This window comes from Phalangium opilio, unplaced genomic scaffold, assembly GCF_054372755.1.
Source record: "Phalangium opilio isolate 3A_F unplaced genomic scaffold, DU_Popi_V2 ptg000037l_1, whole genome shotgun sequence".
Classification (NCBI taxonomy): Eukaryota; Metazoa; Arthropoda; class Arachnida; order Opiliones; family Phalangiidae; genus Phalangium; species Phalangium opilio.
In genome coordinates, this window is record NW_028324160.1 from 4,468,089 (window position 1) to 4,484,391 (window position 16,303).

Here is a 16,303-nt window from a genome sequence, read left to right on the forward strand (position 1 = left end):
CACAGCAATATTTTGGAAAAGGAGTCATATTTCACAGCAATATTTTGGAAAAGGAGTCATATTTCACAGAAATATTTTGGAAAAGGAGTCATATTTCACAGCAATATTTTGGAAAAGGAGTCATATTTCACAGCAATATTTTGGAAAAGGAGTCATATTTCACAGCAATATTTTGGAAAAGGCGTCATATTTCACATCAATAATATTTTGGAAAAGGCGTAATATTTTACATCAATAATATTTTGGAAAAGGCGTCATATTTTACAGCAAAATTTTGCAAAAGGCGTCATATTTTACAGCAATATTTTGGAAAAGGCGTCAAATTTTACAGCAATATTTTGGAAAAGGAGTTCTACTTTACAGCAATATTTTGGAAAAGGAGTTCTACTTTACAGCAAAATTTTGGAAAAGGAGTCATATTTTACAGCAATATTTTGGAAAAGGCGCCATATTTTACAGCAAAATTTTGCAAAAATGCGTCTTATTCTTTTTGAAATATCTAACACAAACAGCGATATTTTTGTAAAGGGTTTTAAATTACCAGAGAAGAACTAAATACAATTAGAAATTCCAAATATATTTATGACTATGCCGTAATGTATTACCCGAGAAACACCACTTGGAGGAGGCCACACTTCGTTTCTCATGGAGAGTTTTTTTATGATATTGCTGTAAAATTTGACGCCTTTTTCAAAATTTTGCTGTAAAATTTGACGTCTTTTCCAAAATATTGCTGTATAATTTGACACCTTTTCCAAATATTGCTGTAAAATTTTACGCCTTTTCCAAAATATTGCTGTAAAATATGACGCCTTTTCCAAAATATTGCTGTAAAATATGATGCCTTTTCCAAAATATTGCTGTAAAATATGATGCCTTTTCCAAAATATTGCTGTAAAATATGACGTCTTTTCCAAAATATTGCTGTAAAATATGACCTCTTTTCCAAAATATTGCTGTATAATTTGACACCTTTTCCAAAATATTGCTGTAAAATTTGACGCCTTTTCCAAAATATTGTTGTAAAATATAACGCCTTTTCCAAAATATTGCTGTAAAATATGATGCCTTTTCCAAAATATTGCTGTAAAATATGATGCCTTTTTCCAAAATATTCCTGTAAAATTTGACGCCTTTTCCAAAATATTGCTGTAAAATATGACGTCTTTTCCAAAATATTGCTGTAAAATATAACGCCTTTTCCAAAATATTGCTGTAAAATATGATGCCTTTCCAAAATATTGCTGTAAAATTTGACGCCTTTTCCAAAATATTGCTGTGAAATATGAGGCCTTTTCCAAAATATTGCTGTAAAATATGATGCCTTTTCCAAAATATTGCTGTAAAATATGATGCCTTTTCCAAAATATTGCTGTAAAATATGATGCCTTTTTCCAAAATATTCCTGTAAAATTTGACGCCTTTTCCAAAATATTGCTGTAAAATATGACGTCTTTTCCAAAATATTGCTGTAAAATATAACGCCTTTTCCAAAATATTGCTGTAAAATATGATGCCTTTCCAAAATATTGCTGTAAAATTTGACGCCTTTTCCAAAATATTGCTGTGAAATATGAGGCCTTTTCCAAAATATTGCTGTAAAATATGATGCCTTTCCAAAATATTGCTGTAAAATTTGACGCCTTTTCCAAAATATTGCTGTAAAATATGACGCATTTTACAAATATTAACATTTATTTTCCAAAAATTCGCGTAATTTTCCATAATTTTGCCTTTGCGTTCATTTGCTTCCCAAATTATTTGAAGCCTGTTCCAAAAACTTGATGATTACTTCATTTACAACCCAAATAGAATGCAACCTTTTCAGAAATACTTATCAACTAAAATCCGCCTTTTCCAAAGTTTTGATGATTACTTCATTTACTACTCAAATATAATGCGCCCTATTCCTAATTTTTTTCTCAATTAAAATCCCGGTTTTCAAATATTATTAGGTAGGGTTCGGTTTGGTTACTTATCAGCTAATTTACCAACTTTTCCAAAATTTCTGTTTGCGATTAGGCCTAGTTACTTAAAAACCAATTGGTGCCATTTTTTCCCTAAAATATTGATTTACTTTTAAATACTTCCCAAAAGTTTAAAACTTGTTTTAGAAACTAAAATATCGCTAATGTAATTTTCGCCATTTCTCGCCTATATTCTCCTTTTCCTTATTTTTGGCATTTCCAAATTTTTCTTTACGCAATATTTTGGAAATTTTTCGATCCCTTTACCAAAAATGAATGTTTTTGGTAAATTCAATAGGTCTTAAAAATTCCATAGCTATACTTCCGTCCCGAGTCCTTGAAGTTCTTATAGAGTAATGGCAGCCCTCTGCCTTCGACTGTATTAATCTCTATGGGGAAATAATATGTGGTGCCATTAGTCTATAGTTGCCCTCCCCCCCCCGGCATATTATGAAAGATTGAGTGCATAATGCGTTTAGTCTATAGCGGTAAGTACATGCAATTTTAGAATTTTCAAAAAAATTTTTGACCAACTTGCGGCGGGTTTAGAATTTTTTCACTATTTTTTCCGAACTCCCCGTGGTCTAGTTAGTCAGTAACCGCTGTTAGTTGAGTTAGATAAAGTGCAATCCTACCGCTGTCTGCCTTTCGGTGCTGTTTTAAGCTTTTCCTCTAGTGATTTTTTCTTATTCAATCTTAGTTGCATTTTAAGAAACATTTTACCAATTTCGGGCAAATTAAGAAAATGTCTTTCAATTAGATCTTCATTGAGCCTCATCGTGAGCTTTTTGTTGTTATTCGTAGCTTTGCTATTTTTATTCATTAGTTGTTTTACTTTTTTCTGTAACTTCTTCAACTTGTTGGCATGCTTAAAACAGTTTACTTCTAGAAACCTTTTTACATTGAAGATATCATCTTCAGAATTAGAATCTTTGACTAAGTTCATGTTTGAGTTACGCGAAATACCTCATTCTTGGAGGTTTTGACTGTAAGCTTTAGGGTTTCGGAAGCTGGACCTGGTTGAGAATCTTGCAGTTGAGGATCCATGTGTTCTCCACATAGCCTCTTTTTGATATAGTTCAATAGAAACTTTTAATCGAAGCTCTTAAAAACCACTTTTATTTACCCAAAGCAAGCACCTCTAAAGTAAATATGATAGGCTTAGCAAAAATGTTCATTCAGGTTATAATTTTAATAAATACTAGAGGTGTGCGAATACCATTTTTTGGGTATCGAACCGGTTACCGAATACCAAAATATTTTCCTTGTCAAATACCGAATCGAATAGTTAATTCCAAATCGAATACCGAATAGTTGGGCCTTGGTAAATATTTTACTTCCCGACTAATCGCGAATAGTTAGGCATAGTTTTCGCGAATAGTTAGGCTTAGTTTTCGCGAATATATAATATTGAGCTCTATTTCCAAGTGTAACAGTAACCATATCATGGTGCATTTTTTATTGTTAAGTGTTTAGCCAGTTTAGTTTAATTGCTTAAATTTTTAACTTCAGTAGTCACAGTCAAATTTGCATGAAAGAAAACCAACTGTTCTAAATGTTCCGGAGACAGTCGTTCTCGCTTAGAAGACAAAATTTTACCAGCAATCGTTCACTACTTGTTGATGCAGCTGGTGGAGCCAAATACCTTTTGGCAAGTTCAGCCAAAATCGGTAATCTTCCTTCGTTTGTTTTCCACCTTATATATACGTTTTCATTTTTCTTTACAACCGGCTCTGCCATATATATTTTAATTTCATAGTTACGGAGCTGTCTTCCTTGTTGTGGCTGTTGAATTTTTTTCTTTTAGATCATCCCATAAGCGGCTTTCAACATTTTGACTGCTTTGTGAGCAGCTAGAAGTTTACTCATTTTCGTCCAAAGTCCCAGCAGTTTCAACTATTTGGCGCTTAAAATCATCATACTCGGCTGTTAGTTAAACGCTTGCGATGATTTTTTCATCTTGGTCCATCAAAATAGCTTTGAATCTTGGATCCACGAGCATTGCTTTCCGTAAATTCATTGACTTCGATCCATTTCTATAGTCTTTGAATCTACTATTCAATTTCGTTAGGAATATCTTAGTTGTGGCTGTTGATGCCATTTTTTGTAGACTTTTATTTAAGCAGTGTAATACTGGGAAGACCATCGAAAGGGTGGGGTAAAGATCTTCAGAGAGCTCCCTTGTAGCTTCTTCAAACGGTTTAAGGAGTAACACCGATTGTTGAACAGATTTCCACTCGGAGTTTGTAAGATTCTCAATTTCAGTTTTTGATGAAAACAATGATACAGGTTCTCTAATTTCTATCAAGTTCATTAGCATGAAACAACTGCTGTTCCAACAAACAATGACGTCTTGCACTAGCTTGTTTTTGGCAGATTTGATTCTTCTTGGTGTTTGTTGAGTAATTTAACAGCTGTTTCACTATGATTAAAGTGTCCAACAATGGCTCTACATTTTCGTAGAAGGACATCAGTATCGCTTATGTTGTTTTTCTTCAATTGACACATAGAATCTTCTACGGCCAGTTGAAGTGTGTGAGAAAAACCAGGAATGCTTGTCCATGGCGTATTAGCAACCGCGGATATCATATTGGGCGCATTATCCGTCACAGCAAATATTGTTTGATTTCCAAAACCTCGTACGATGAATTTCTAATATTAATGCCAGTATGAGCCTCTTCATAAGGAATACACCCAATAGTGTACTTTTTGGGCTTGAAGTCTTGAGCCACATAATGAAGAGTAATGACTAGATAACTTTTCATTGCTTTTGATTTCCAGAAATCTGTGGTTATTGCGAAGGATTCGACACCTTGGGATATGTCAAATTCGATTTCATTCTTCAAATCCATTTCTACGGTATTGTAGAGGTCAGGAATAACTTTTCGTGAAAATTGGGTTCGGCTGGGGATTGTATATCGTGGCTCACATATTTTCATTAGCCTTTTGAAACCTGTATCTTCAACCATAGAGTATGGTTGTAAATCCAGTGTTTTTATTTCTCCAATAGCTTTGCTTTGGGATGATTCTTATCCAACATCTTTTTCCGTAAACTTACTTCTTCGAAAGTTAATTGTCGTCCCGTTTGGTTGAGTGGACGCTTCTTTTTGGCTCTCGACTTGTGCAAACTCTATTGGGTGTTTATGACGAAGATGGTTTTGCATCCTGAAGTTGATCCACACTTTCGCTTGAGCAAATTGAACACATTCCTTCAAAACCCTTGGGTTCAAAGTAAGTCCATACAGGATTGTTTTAATTCTTTTGGTTGCTGGAAATTTGACTGTGCTGTCAGATTCAGAAAAATCTTCAGCGTCTTTGTCTTCCACATCTGAATCAGAAGTCTCGGTTGTTTCAGATTCATCATTTAGATTAGAAGACATAATTTATTGTAAAATAGGGCTTCAGTAGCTCTTCAGTGGCTCAGATGTTTTAAAAACAGGTTTTACCAACGTTAACAGTAATTTATTTAACTTAATTACAATTTTTAAGTGGTACTTACATAAAACTGTAAATTAAAACGGCTTCCAGTAAGCGATATGTTAAAGGAATCAAAGAACACCTTCAGTGCCGTTTTACTTTTTAAAAAATTTATATTAAAATCTCCGACTACAACTGTTGGAACAGAGGCATCATATCTAATATCGAATTAAAAATTAAAATCCTCAAAAACTTATCTCAAACTCGCTCCGGGCAATTAGTACAACAAAAGAACAGTCATCGCTTCATTTTCAATGGAAACATCCAACCAGCAACGTTCCACATGCGAATTTGTGAAATGTCTATCAGTTCGCAAAACCCTATTATCCAAATCGTTAACTACATTTTCTGGTGTGTCTTTTAAATAAATGGAAGAACAAACGCAATTCTACGTGCCGTTCTTGGCAGATAAATACCGCCCACTTCCTCAAAGGATGGCAAATTAAAATCATCGGTATCTTTCTTCCACGTTTCAACAAAGCATAATAACTGGGCATTTTTTATTACCGTGTCTGCTAAAATATCTTCCAAATGCGCGTTTAAGGACTGCACATTATGAACATACATGTAAACCCGTTCGTTCAAAAGCGGTAATACAATACTCTTCGTATCTCGTAATCTTTGAAGTTCCAATTCTACTTGATTGTTTTTAGGCGCATTTGGAACTTGAAATTTACCCTCAATATACAAACCGGAGGCGTTTCTAGCCCTACTACAAGCAACGTATAAATGAGTTCTCTCTAATTTCTATCTGGGATTAAAATGCACAACTACGGACGAGTATGTATCGCCTTGACTCTTGTGTATCGTAATAGCCTCAGAAATGACCAAAGGAAACTGTCTCCTAGAGACTAAAACATTATTTTGCCTCCATTTTCTACTTTCATAGTTTCCAACTTAACAAAAGTGTAAAACAATTTAGACGGAATTTTAGCACAAGGCCTATCAACATTACGAAGTTCCCACTTGGCAATGTCCCCAAAACTATCTTTAACTTTTTCTCTCTTTTGACCCACATAAATACTGGGGAATGACAATTCCTCCGCGTCCTCGTCATAGAGTAAAAACATTGGCGTTTGACCTTCACCAGGAGCAAATTTAACATGCATGGTATTAGTTGGTAAAAAATCAGACAGTGACACTAACAACGTGTCTTGATTCCCAAGAGGGACTGAATTAACTTCGTTAGGCTCATTCCACAGATTATCGCTATCATTATCATTCTCTAAATTCACTGGTTCTACTGGGTCTTCCCTTAATGTGTTTCCACCAAAACCTTAAGAGTTTTGTGCATTTTTTTCGGCCTAACAGTTTCATACAAATAAGGTGTGTTATATTGCATTCTCCTCATAAACTCAATTTGAATAGTATCTGTTTCACGAGGTAACCGTGGTAACACTGACACTGTAGACTCTACATTTATAGGAACGTCTACCACGTTTCCCTTAATCCCTCTTTGTTGATCACAACCTAACCTTCTTATTTGCATAAAAGGTATTCTTGGTGAAATCGTTCTTTCCTCCAAATTAGACAAATTATCTAGTTCTGCCGGAATTTCAGGGAATTCAAATCCATTTTCTCTGGAAAACTTGGGGATTTCTTTCTTTTTCACAGCTTAATTACAAGTACTACATAAAAATACTTTGTCACCTAATTCACGACCGTGAATCCCAGGAACAGCCAAAAGCACTGTAGACTTAACAAAGCTACCCGATGCTTTAAAAAAAGACCTGAGCACCCTTCACATGGCCACGTTGGACCTTCTTTAATAGTTTCAAAATAAGTCTGCTCTATAAACAAAGGATTTGTCCTCCTTTCAGCCATAGACAATCTATTTCTAGAACGCTCTGGGTTTCTAACATCTACATTTTCACGCCTGGCAGCCTTAGTCAACTGATTTTTAACACGCTCAGTTTCAACGTACTCCAAATCTTGGCGTTTACTAGCCTTACTCAACTGATTTTTAACACGTTCAGATTCAACGTACTCTAAATCTTGGCGTTTACTAGCCTTACTCAACTGATTTCTAACACGTTCAGTTTCAACGTACTCTAAATCTTGGCGTTTACTAGCCTTACTCAACTGATTTCTAACCCGTTTAGTTTCAACGTACTAGGGATGCAACGATTCGTAATTTTTCGGAATCGGCCGATTCGATGCATCGGTCTCTAAAAAATCGGCTTCGGCCGATTAATCGGCCGAAGCCCCAAGCTAATAAATATGCTTCAGAGGCATTGCGCCGAATCCTAATCAACCGACCCCAATCCCATTGCACCGAAAAACCCGCACTTCGGGGTGTTCCCGATGGAATTAAAATAAACAAAGTCCCGGGAACACAAAGGAAAAATTAAATTAACTTAAAACAATTTAAGGCCTATGTAAAATGAACACAAGATCCAAACATTTTCTAAATTATTATTTTAAAACTAGAGATTATAAGAACAAAATAGTAATTAATCAGCAAAATATGACAATATTTAATAAATAAAACAAATTCCTAATATTATTTTATTTTTTTACGTTATATTCATCATGAAAATACTTTTAGCCAGCAATTTTACTGTACTTTAAGCGTATAACTGCTCCAAAGAGGAAGAGACGTCCTCCTAACCAAACCAAACCTAACTTAACCTTATCTGGTTTTGAACGAGACCGTTTTATTGGATGAAAGCGTTTTGGTTTAATGCTTAACCCATGCCGAAAAAGTCAAGTCCAATTTTTCCTTTTTTGTGTATACTATTATATTATTTATTTAGAACACACGGTGTTTAAAACTTCATCTTGTTGCATAGTCGACAAGTAGTGGCGTTTCCATGGCAGTAAAATGTATTTAAAACGCTTTCATTAATGAACGACATTAGTAGAAATAAAACTACATAGCATTTTCGGGGTCGCTTAATTCGACAAATAGCGTCGTTTGAATTGTAAATACCCAACCCGCGGTTGGGCTAAATTCATTAAACACATTGGCGGGATTCGGTCAAATGGAATTCTGCGCAATGGGAATATAGCAATAAATTTTAGGTATTAGTCTATGCGTGGTACTTGTCAAAAACGTCGAAGGACAATAATCTATCTGGTCCTATTTCCGAGATAATAGGTCATTAAGTTCAACACACATTTTGTCCATTCTTTCTGCTACAAGTTGTTTTTGATTAGTTCTTTCTTTGCTGACACAAAATGCTGAGAAACTGGCCTTCATTCACCACAACCTTCCACTTCTCAAATATGTACTAAATAGTTCACCAACTCAATTTCAAAGACGTTAAATAATGTGCCCGTCCCGTTTACGTTATTTGTTAAATTGAAAACTTGATAGTTCCTTTATACTAGCTCAAAAGATCAGATCTAACAAAAAGAGTCGGCCGAAAAAATCGGCCGATTACCTTAGAAAAATCGGCCGATACGATTATTCGGCCAAGTGGCCGATTCTGGCCGAAGCCGATTCTTGGCCGATGCATCGTTGCATCCCTACAACGTACCCTAAATCTTGGTGTTTATTAGCCATAGCCAACTGATTTCTAACACGTTCAGTTTCAACGTACCCTAAATCTTGGCGTTTATTAGCCATAGCCAACTGATTTCTAACACGTTCAGTTTCAACGTACTCTAAATCTTGCCGTTTATTAGCCATACTTAATTGGTTCTAAACTCTTTCGCTTGCTCTATACCATTCATCCAACCTTTTAACTCTCTTGGTCGGTATACCAACTTGGTGTTCCCTTTCGCGATATGACTCATTCTCCCGCTTTTTGGCCATTGATCGCGCCTCTTTCACTCTATACTCTTCATTCTGTCTCAAAATTATCATTCTCTCTAACGGATACACACATTACCATGAGACTTACAAGGTAATTGTTCATCGTTCGCTGGCATTGTCGAACTATTTGCATTATTACTAACTAAATTCATAGGTTCATCGTCAGTAACCAGCTCTGGGTTTTCAAAAGAGCGATCTGAACCAGAACTACCTTGGCCGACTGGAGACGCCATAGAACTATCAAACATATTAGGACAGGACGTTCCAGCACCGCTATCTTCACCCTTAGCTTTTTTTCCGAGCTGTTAAAACTCGTCTCCTTTCATTCTCTCTCTTTTTAAACTCTGGATCCGACCTTTGATTGAAAAATATCATTTTTGATTTTTTTTCGGACTGTTATCTAAAGCTGGATGGTTTTGAGTCAAACAAACAAGGAGTGTAAACACAATATTGGAAGCTTTAGTCTTATTCAAAACATAAATATCAATTTTAATCTCTACAATTCGCTTAAAAATGTATTTTTTAACCCTGCCTAACAGTTTGGATTTTTCTAAAGCAATCTTAGAATCAAAGCTCATAAAATGTTTTTTAACAAAGAATAAATGTTTAATATTCTTATTAATAATAAATCAAGAGGATTAAAAAATGTCAGTTTAATTTAAGCTTTTATATTGATTACACTCTACAGCTACACTACTCTTACACAAACAAGGAGTATAAACACATTAGTGGAAACAGTATTTTTATTCAAATATGAAACAATCCCGCTTATGTTTATTATCTCTGGACATTGGTATAAATTCACTCCATTACTCCTAGGTATGCACAGGATTTTAGTCCTTTATAACTCAAATTCATCTGATTATGTTTTAAAAAAATGTTTCCTTATCATTGTGGTGTTTTGCGACGGTAAAAAATATTTAAATACGCCGCTAATAAAATATATAGTTTCAACTTCTTAATTCTTTAAGAAAAGAAATAGAAAACACCCAAGGAGTATGAACAGAGGTGTGGAAGTTTCAAAGATGACCGCGGATTGAAAACATCTTCCTAATTGTGTACCAACAACGCGGATGCGCACTTACCAACCGTTACCTTTCTAACTGAGACAGTGACACAGCAAACTGCATTTGTTATTTATCCTAATTCAACTCCTCTACTCCGTCTCTATTAACATCAATACTCGACCTTTTTTAACTTTCTAGAGTTTCCTTGATTAGTAATACAGTGGGCTAAATTCTTAAATACTCGCTCTATATTAACTATGAAATGTGTACAGTGTATCGACTTTATACGCAATCTTCATTACTCGTCCTATATAAACTTTGACTATATGGTTTTAGTTAATTTATAAATATTTATTATTTTAATCTTCAATTATGTATAACTATTCTAGTTAAATCGTTTATAGAAACGTTATTTCTATTATCATTTAAAACTTTGCTAATATAGACATTTTAAGTGCAGCATGCACCCTTTGTTTCGCCTTACACAATTAGGTAATATATAAGGGTAAATACAGTTAAAAGCAAGAACAACCGCACTTGCTAAAACTTTTGGTGGACAACCCACCAAAGGGAGGCTAGACGTTTCTCGTAACCCTAGCTTATCGCCGCGAATATCTTAAACCCAACGATGACGATTGAGTTAGAAGCCCATGAGACAGATTGGTGTCTATGTGGAATAGACGGAAGACCAGTAGATGGTGGTGTTTAGAAGCCAGTTTGTACAGACTGGTATCCATGTGGAATGGACGAAGACCAAAAGATGGTGGTGATTAGAAGCCAGTAAGTACAGACTGGTGTCCGTGTGGGATAGACAAAGACCTGAAGATGGTGGTGTGATAACTCAAGTAGAGGATCCATTTCCGTGACATACTCGGAGAGGTAGAAAACTATCTTCAAGACACACGAATCACTAGCCGCTATTTTGGGGTACAAAGACCATCTCATTATACAAGGGTTGAGCGATAGACAAGCCAGGTTAAACTACCAAGTACCACCTCAATTATATATTTATTGCGACCTGGTCAAAGGGCAAATTGTCCGTAACATCCACGCCCCCCTCTTACCTATTATACCTATCGAAGACAAGAAACACGGGGATACCGTGTGCCTTACGTTTGTGTCACCCCATTACGTCCCTTTGTCAAAACATTATATTAGCGAGGTTGGCATTCATATAAAGGACCACATGGGTGAACCGGCTTTATTTCAGTTTGGACTGTTGCACTGTAAAGCTCATTTAAGATGCGCAAGTCAAACGCGTTAGATAACAAAAGTGGTGTCTACACGGATTATTATACCCAACAAGAGCAGTCGGGGTCAGGGGTCAGACTTTTTACGTCGGGATACAACGACAACACGGCCACGGCAAAAATGGACATGGAACTGGTTCTTTCCTGAAATCTTTCGGAAGATACGTATCACCTTTCTTAATTAAAGGGGCAAAGTTCGTGGTAAACAGCTTCTGGGCACGTTTTCAGAGATTATAAACGACTAGCTGTTATCCGCGGCGTCGCTCGTGTGTATAACTTCCACCAAAATGATCAGGGTTGGCAAAAATCCGGATAATTTGAATAAAATCCAGACCAGTGGTTTTTATTGGATTAAACCGGATTTTATTGGATTTATCCGGATTTTTTAAAAACACGAGTTATTTTAGGTTTTTTTTGAAGGCAAAGTACTACTGTTGAGCTCTTATTTTAGTTTTGGGGCACTCCCCGACCCCTAGCCCCGATTCCAATATAAAATAGTCTGCTAGTTTAACTGATAAAATGTTTTCATGAAATCAATTTCTTTCCTGAGTGCACGAGCCTAACGCTAGCGCGGCTCCAGTGGATCCCTTATAAGGGGACTTTCCTTATAAACTCCGGGTTTGGCTTGGCAAAGGCTAGTGGGCGGGATTTATACATGCACGTATAAATTCCGCCCACAAATGTCTCTAGCTTTCCCAAGCCAAAACTGGAGTTCGTAAGGAAAGTCAACTTGTCCACTGGAACCAACGCTATGCTTTAAGTTCGAGTAATACTGGAAAAATATTGTAAGCTGTAACTGGACAGTAACCGGTAACATAACTATTAGTTTTATCATTCATAATAAATAATCTTTAGTTGTCGCTTCATATATTTTTGCCTTGTTTCTGGTTGTATTTTAATTATTTTTATGGCACAAAATTGATTTTTCCCCATTCATAATTAAGCCGGATATTTTAGGTGGATTTTTTTAAGTGGATTAATCCGGATTAAACCAGGTGGTTTAAACCGGACTGGATAGGTAGTTGCCAACCCTGAAAATGATATAAAGAAAGCGTAGATTTTACTGACAACAAATATTTTTCTAGCACCCTAGGAGTGAAGGCACTAGGCGTTGCTCGTCGGGACATTTTTTAATACTTTTTACGCTGAAATTATTCCATAAAGAAGGGTTTTAAATTTTTGGCCGCCATTTAAAAAGATGGCAACAAATCGAACCCAAAATACCATTCAGCCCGTCTATAGGTTAAAGGAATCCATTGTACTAAATATTTGCGAAATTGGTTGAAACGCGCGGACTTTCTTGCATAGAGAAGATTTTTTTTACGTTTCTGGGCGCCATTTATTAAGATGGCGGCGGAATGGAAAAATCTTTTTTAGTAGGCGCCTACTACATATGAGTAACGTTCCTGCAAATATTCAGGCTTCTAGGGCAAGCGGATTGTGCTAGGCGTTAATTATCAGTCAGTCTGTCTGTCAGTCAGTCAGTCAATCAGTCAGTCAGTCAGGACTTCGAATTATATAGATATAGATGACGCCTCTGGAAAGGATCTGAAAACTTTGGCTAAAAGAAGGTTCACAGAAACGCTGGATGACGTGCAACAACAATACGGTAGAGGGAGTGCCAAACAAAAGAAAAGACTAGCTAAATAGAAAAAATACCAAAGAGAAAGAAATCTATAAAACAAAACAACAAAACAAAACAAATTTAAATCAGATAAACGTAAATTTTCATTCAAAACGGTTCGTGATATTTTCTCTTCCTAAACATGACTGAAGCTTGCGGAACTGTTTTCGATATTTTCGCGACTCCTCCCATTCAAACAGCCATCGAAAATTCCAAATGGGTTCCTATCAACCTTTGACCTCCTTGAAAGGCGACCAACCTATTGAATTTGAAGTAACGTCTAGCGGTAGCGAATACGTGGATACAGTCTCAACCCCTTTAACAGCCACTGACGAGGTTGGACCCGTAAATAATTTCCAACACAGTCAATTTGAACGTGTCGATTTGGAGCTGGGCGATTGCGCAACAACACCCGCTGCTAGTAACTACGCGTACACGGCTTTGCTTTCGAATCTGACGTCATACTGTCCGGTGGCTAAAGAATGTCATCTGGGGGCTTCTTTGTTTTACAGTTGTGCAACCACCTTATTTTTACTAAAATTCCCAATTAAGAACCCGTATTGCCAAACCAAGACGCTCAAAGGTTATATTCTTTCAAACTCTATGGTAGGGAAATGCTTTTCTGCTATTGTTAATTTCGTTAATGGTTGGAACTGCAATAACGTTTCTTAATTGGTAATGGGAATAGTTAGTATTTGAAAACCACGGATCGGTTGGTGAAAAATATGGGTGGATTTGGTAAACAAAAATATGAACAAAATTGGTAACGTTTGAAACTGAAATGCAGCTCTCTACAAGAAACTAAACCAAGTACGCTTGGATAAAGACACATGTATTGGATCGTGAATCGGCGGGAAATTAGCCACAGGCATTGTCTAGGTAAAACCATAGAGATAGGAACATATATACCTCTAGAGTCACAACATGGAAGCGTCCCCATAGACTTTAACCTTATCATTAGTGAATATACAACGTTAAAAACAGTATACTTTATCAAATACACCCAGCGCCATCTGTGCAAAAACGGAAGAACTATTTTGATATATTTTCAACGGCGTAGTCTGCTACTGTGTCTATGCGTGTATTGTATTCTAGCAAATTCGAGGGAAGTGATAATGAATTAATTAAACAAATTGATGATGATTTGACAAGTTAATTAAACAAACATTATTTTTTTTGGAGTGAATGAACGAATCATGAATGCTGAATGTAAAATGTACGTATCAACTAATAAATAAATTCAAATTATAAATAGACTACTATTGTCCTTGGAATAAAATCAGTTTGGTCAGTCGTTTTCTAATATTCTCTTTTCATTTTCTCGTTCATATTCTTTGCTATTTTCCTCAGCCTGATATCTGTGTAGATGTTTATTGCCTTTTTAACAATGTGATTTAAATCGTGGTTCCATCCGAACTCTTGGTCATATATGTGCTCCGTTAGAGTGGGAAATATGTTTTCATGAATTAAGCATCGTCAACAAGAGTTTCTATTTTGAGTGGAATGTTTTTAATGCAACCACGACATTTTTCAAGATTTAAGACTTCTAAGGCATTTTTCAGTAAGATCAATGATTTTGACAATATCCTTAGATGGATATTGTCTGTGGAAATACGTTAATGTTTGACAAAGCCCCTAAAATTACAATGATATAGCCTGTAGCTCTGTACATACAACAAACAGAGGGCTATCGTGTTCTTCAATGTCCATTGGGATGTCATACATTTCTGTGCGTTGGGAAAATGTTCCAACTTCTACAGTTAATGCGCGATATCCTCTATTGCATTTTCGTCTAGATTATGCTAAGCGGGTTCATTGACCTCAATGTAACTTGCCAAAGGTATAGGCTAGTTTGGAGTGTGATATTGACCGCCGCTTGAATAGTTGGCAATAAGGTAGGCCTATTTTCAACCGTTTCATTTACCGACGCGTGAGTGGTTTGGGGAAAGGTTTCATTTGGGATTGTTCTAGCGTATGTTTTCTGTAAATTGTATTAACAAGTTAAATAAGCACCAAAAGTTATTTTGCAAAACAGTACAATGCCAGCTCTAAAATTAGAATTTAGGAGATCCTCATTTGATTCCGGTAAAAATAAAGAAGGAATCGCAGTTCTTGTCAGCCTGGACTAAGTAAAGCTAAGTTTCTATTGTTAGTCCAAGTTGTCAGTACTTTAATAATGGAAGCATTTTCCCGAAAGGCATTTGCCTCAAAATTATCTCCGCAAATCGCGTCATTTGCAGTTGGAACCCAGTCCGTTTTTCCTATGGCTTATTGTGATAACAACTTAGTTTAATAAATTAATAATGTGAACGTTTAATTTATTGGGTTTTCACCTATGCCATTAAACCTTTTTGTTTCTTCCAGTATTTTTACAAGAGGAAACAGCGCATTTTCTACCCATTTTGTTAAATTTTGAACAGAAATAAAATAAAACACTTAAATATACTTTGGAAACATTTATTTAGATAGTTAAGAACAAATAAAATAATATAAGGTCCGTCAACTGAAAAAAGTTTGAAAAAGTTACAGATTTACCGCGAAAAGTTCATTTTTCCCGCCAAAAAGTCATTTTTAGCGCGAAAACCTTTTTTAGCAACGCCATCTATTTGTAGCTCGAATAATATTTTAGTTAAGAATATCGCCGATAGTGGCGCTGGTGTCGAATGATAAAGTTTACATGGTTTTAAAAAGTGCGGCCTGTCTCGGGATATACGTTGTGACTCTAGAGGTATATATGTTCCTATCTCTATGGGTAAAACTCGCGACACAAGTCTTCCTGGTGACACAAAAGGGAAACTTTATTCAAATCCCGCAAGGGATGCTACCGGAAGCTTGGGAATAAATACAAGGATTAATATATATCTTAAACTTACCTATTATAAGCTCTACCTCTATTAATACTTGTAATCATAACAAACATTGTCGTCTGCTAGTGGGGGCTAAAACGTGGATTTTGAAGTTCGCGTAATAAAGGCATGCGGCAACCGACACTCTTATCTTTTGTACTTATCCTATTCAAAAGAAACCAGTTGTACTGTGTACACTTATCACTAAGAGTTTTTCCCATTTTCTTTAAAAATTCGAGATAATTTGCTGTTCCTAATCTTAAACAAACAACCTAAGTCTTAAAAGCCCGTACTAAACCGATTACCGCTGCCATTTATTGCAGAAGCAGACGACTGCTTAGATTTGCGGGTTATAAGGTGGTAGGGAATTGG

General features: G+C 35.9%; 1 long non-coding RNA gene across 1 annotated transcript; it reads left to right on the forward strand.

The window, feature by feature from the left end:
- The first annotated feature begins 13,968 nt into the window (after positions 1–13,968).
- LOC149683446 (uncharacterized) lies at positions 13,969–15,526 on the forward strand. The gene is made up of 2 exons (XR_016384162.1): positions 13,969–14,980; positions 15,450–15,526. It is a non-coding gene; the product is annotated as an uncharacterized LOC149683446 (long non-coding RNA).
- The last annotated feature ends 777 nt before the right edge of the window (positions 15,527–16,303 follow it).